This window comes from Pieris brassicae, unplaced genomic scaffold, assembly GCF_905147105.1.
Source record: "Pieris brassicae unplaced genomic scaffold, ilPieBrab1.1, whole genome shotgun sequence".
NCBI lineage: Eukaryota > Metazoa > Arthropoda > Insecta > Lepidoptera > Pieridae > Pieris > Pieris brassicae.
In genome coordinates, this window is record NW_025575915.1 from 10,001 (window position 1) to 15,000 (window position 5,000).

At 44.1% G+C, this 5,000-nt stretch overlaps 1 non-coding gene across 1 annotated transcript in view; it reads left to right on the plus strand.

Moving 5' to 3' along the window:
* The first annotated feature begins 3,114 nt into the window (after positions 1 to 3,114).
* The window catches only part of LOC123719210, a 1,906-nt gene continuing 20 nt past the window's right edge, over positions 3,115 to 5,000 (plus strand). Inside the window, exon 1 of the ribosomal RNA XR_006755276.1 lies at positions 3,115 to 5,000. This exon is cut by the window's right edge and continues 20 nt beyond it. This is a non-coding gene — a ribosomal RNA (small subunit ribosomal RNA).

The following is a 5,000-nucleotide window of genomic DNA, read 5'->3' on the forward strand; positions in this document are numbered from 1 at the left end:
ACACCATAATAAACCATAAATAGTTTTTCTTACCAGAAGAGTTTTTATTTTTAAATATTCAATTTTAACTAGAAACGTATCGCTATCGCTAACAAAACCCCACACCACACACCACCACACGTTACACACATATACTTGACAGAGTAGATACTATCTACATATCTATCGACAGAGTTGTAGATATCGTGCCGTTGAACGGCATCTTGTCGCGTCGCGTGGCGATCTTGTACGAGAAACATTTTCCTCTGACATTGTATCGGAATAATTATTATAATTCATTATTATACATACATACATACATACATACATACATACATACATACATACATATTATTAATAAATTAATTGTTTTTTTTTTCTTCAAATAAACCCACATTGCCATTTCTCTGAGCGTGTGCTGCGAGCTTCAACGAGAAACATTCGGCGCGAAACTGTCGAGCGGCCGGCCGTCGCGCGCCGCACCTGTACGAGAAACATTTTCCTCTGACGTTGCATCGGAATAATTATTATAATTCATTATTATACATACATACATACATACATACATACATATTATTAATAAATTAATTGTTTTTTTTTTTTTTTTTTTTTTTCTTCAAATAAACCCACATTGCCATTTCTCTGAGCGTGTGCTGCGAGCTTCAACGAGAAACATTCGGCGCGAAACTGTCGAGCGGCCGGCCGTCGCGCGCCGCACCTGTACGAGAAACATTTTCCTCTGACGTTGCATCGGAATAATTATTATAATTCATTATTATACATACATACATACATACATACATACATACATATTATTAATAAATATAATTGTTTTTTTTGTTTTTTCTTTTCTTCAAATAAACCCACATTGCCATTTCTCTGAGCGTGTGCTGCGAGCTTCAACGAGAAACATTCGGCGCGAAACTGTCGAGCGGCCGGCCGTCGCGCGCCGCACCTGTACGAGAAACATTTTCCTCTGACGTTGCATCGGAATAATTATTATAATTCATTATTATACATACATACATACATACATATTATTAATAAATATAATTGTTTTTTTTGTTTTTTCTTTTCTTCAAATAAACCCACATTGCCATTTCTCTGAGCGTGTGCTGCGAGCTTCAACGAGAAACATTCGGCGCGAAACTGTCGAGCGGCCGGCCGTCGCGCGCCGCACCTGTACGAGAAACATTTTCCTCTGACGTTGCATCGGAATAATTATTATAATTCATTATTATACATACATACATACATACATACATACATATTATTAATAAATTAATTGTTTTTTTTTTTTTTTTTTTTTTCTTCAAATAAACCCACATTGCCATTTCTCTGAGCGTGTGCTGCGAGCTTCAACGAGAAACATTCGGCGCGAAACTGTCGAGCGGCCGGCCGTCGCGCGCCGCACCTGTACGAGAAACATTTTCCTCTGACGTTGCATCGGAATAATTATTATAATTCATTATTATACATACATACATACATACATACATACATACATATTATTAATAAATATAATTGTTTTTTTTGTTTTTTCTTTTCTTCAAATAAACCCACATTGCCATTTCTCTGAGCGTGTGCTGCGAGCTTCAACGAGAAACATTCGGCGCGAAACTGTCGAGCGGCCGGCCGTCGCGCGCCGCACCTGTACGAGAAACATTTTCCTCTGACGTTGCATCGGAATAATTATTATAATTCATTATTATACATACATACATACATACATACATACATACATATTATTAATAAATTAATTGTTTTTTTTTTCTTCAAATAAACCCACATTGCCATTTCTCTGAGCGTGTGCTGCGAGCTTCAACGAGAAACATATCTATCAATACAAATGTCTATGCAAAAAAAAGAAAACAAACAAAATCATATCAGTCAATAAAATAAATAATAATATTTTTTTACTACTACTACTAGTACTACTACGTGCTACTACTGCACGCCAATACACATACATAATAAAATGAAAAATCGTCTCTCTCTCGCTCGCTCTACGAGAAACATTCGACGTCCGCTCCAATGCCGACGCGGACTATTGCTCTCGGTATAGATGTGGAGCGAAACAGTCGTGCGCACAGCGTCGACTCGTTCTCGTTGCCGCGCGTCGTTCGTCTATATAATAGACACGAACGACGGACGAGAGAGAATGTGTTCTTGTTTTTGTTTTTGTGTTTGTGCGAAGTGTGAGAATATTATATACATATATTCGCGCATGGATGATATAGATATGGGTATGGATTTTCGGAGGAAATTATATCAAATTCGTATTTCGAATGCGAGACCGCCGAGATCTTTCCCAGCTCTCTCTCTCTCTGTGTGTGTGGTGTATAGTACATTTTATATATCTCTCTTGTGTCAACACAAAATAACAAAGAATATACATACTACTCCTCCTCATATTTTATATAATATAATATAAAATTATATTATAGCACCGCGTTCGCAGACCGTATGGTGATGTTACCAATCGACCAAGATTTGGGACCGTCTCCCCCGGTGTTATCTGTGATGTTAAAAGAATACGCTTCTAGGCACACCTCAACGCAGGGCGCCTAGCGTGTTCGACACGTGCGCGGTCGCCACGGCGACCGTATATGGAAAGAATGTATAAAAGAGGACGCACACGCGCCCATCGTCGAAACGGTGTGCGCAGCGTCGTGTTGGAATTTATCCCTCAAGCTCCGGGCGTTGATCGTATCTAGTGCGAATCATGCGTGTGTGTGCGCATGTAATTGCCAGCCGAGTTTTAATATGTTTACAATAACGTATTGAATAAAAATTGAGAAGTTGCGTTTAGATGAATGTTCAATTTTCAAATTGTCACAACATCGATTCCCGCCCGCGGGGTCGTGTTCGTTGCAGTTTTATGTCCCTCACAGTGGTCGAGCATCGTTGTACATCACCTCGTTGCGAGATCGTGACGGGACGGCCGCTCGTAGACCGGTCAAAGTTAGTCTATCGATATGAAGCGCGAACGTCGCGTCGCGTGCAAATTCGACGCGTTACGTTCACGCGTGTCGAGAAGGCGCGCGCGCAAGCGCGCGCCCCTCGACGCCGCCGAGCCAGCGGCTCGCCGAAGCCGCGTGACCGCGGTGTAGGCGTGTCGTTTGCGTAAGCAGCTCCCTGGTTGATCCTGCCAGTAGTTATATGCTTGTCTCAAAGATTAAGCCATGCATGTCTCAGTGCAAGCCGTATTAAGGCGATACCGCGAATGGCTCAATATATCAGTTTTGGTTCCTTAGATCTTACTCAGTTACTTGGATAACTGTGGTAATTCTAGAGCTAATACATGCAATCAGAACTCTGACCAGTGATGGGATGAGTGCTTTTATTAGATCAAAACCAATCGGCGGAGGGCCATGCGTCCGAAGTCGTTAATTTTGATGAATCTGGATAACTTTTGCCGATCGCACGGTCCAGTACCGGCGACGCATCTTTCAAATGTCTGCCTTATCAACTTTCGATGGTAGTTTCTGCGACTACCATGGTTGTCACGGGTAACGGGGAATCAGGGTTCGATTCCGGAGAGGGAGCCTGAGAAACGGCTACCACATCCAAGGAAGGCAGCAGGCGCGCAAATTACCCACTCCCGGCACGGGGAGGTAGTGACGAAAAATAACGATACGGGACTCTTACGAGGCCTCGTAATCGGAATGAGTACACTTTAAATATTTTAACGAGGAACAATTGGAGGGCAAGTCTGGTGCCAGCAGCCGCGGTAATTCCAGCTCCAATAGCGTATACTAAAATTGTTGCGGTTAAAAAGCTCGTAGTTGCATTTGTGCGCCGCGCTGTCGGTGCACCGCATCCGCGGTGATACTGACACGTCTGCGGAGCATATCGTCGGTGAGCCGGCGGTAAAACGCCGGTTCAATATCAAAATCCTATCGCGGTGCTCTTCGGTGAGTGTCGAGGTGGGCCGACAATTTTACTTTGAACAAATTAGAGTGCTCAAAGCGGGCTCAAAATGCCGCTTGAATATTTCGTGCATGGAATAATAGAATATGATCTCGGTTCTATTTTGTTGGTTTTCAGAACTCCGAGGTAATGATTAATAGGGATAACTGGGGGCATTCGTATTGCGACGTTAGAGGTGAAATTCTTGGATCGTCGCAAGACGAACATCAGCGAAAGCATTTGCCAAAGGTGTTTTCATCAATCAAGAACGAAAGTTAGAGGTTCGAAGGCGATTAGATACCGCCCTAGTTCTAACCGTAAATATGTCATCTAGCGATCCGCCGACGTTACTACAATGGCTCGGCGGGCAGCTTCCGGGAAACCAAAGATTTTGGACTCCGGGGGGAGTATGGTTGCAAAGCTGAAACTTAAAGGAATTGACGGAAGGGCACCACCAGGAGTGGAGCCTGCGGCTTAATTTGACTCAACACGGGAAATCTCACCAGGCCCGGACACCGGAAGGATTGACAGATTAACAGCTCTTTCTTGATTCGGTGGGTGGTGGTGCATGGCCGTTCTTAGTTGGTGGAGCGATTTGTCTGGTTAATTCCGGTAACGAACGAGACTCTAGCCTGCTAAATAGGCGTCGTCATTCAAGGTGTGCGCGACTCTCGGGGAGCGCAACTCACTGGCGACGTATTAAAATTCTTCTTAGAGGGACCGGCGGCTTCGAGCCGCACGAGATTGAGCAATAACAGGTCTGTGATGCCCTTAGATGTCCTGGGCCGCACGCGCGCTACACTGAAGGAATCAACATGTTCTCCCTGGCCTAGAGGCCCGGGCAACCCGTTGAAACTCCTTCGTGCTGGGGATTGGGGTTTGCAATTATCCCCCATAAACGAGGAATTCCTAGTAAGCGCGAGTCATAAGCTCGCGTTGATTACGTCCCTGCCCTTTGTACACACCGCCCGTCGCTACTACCGATTGAATGATTTAGTGAGGTCTTCGGACCGACACGCGGTGGCCTCACGGCCGTCGGCGTTGCTGGGAAGTTGACCAAACTTGATCATTTAGAGGAAGTAAAAGTCGTAACAAGGTTTCCGTAGGGG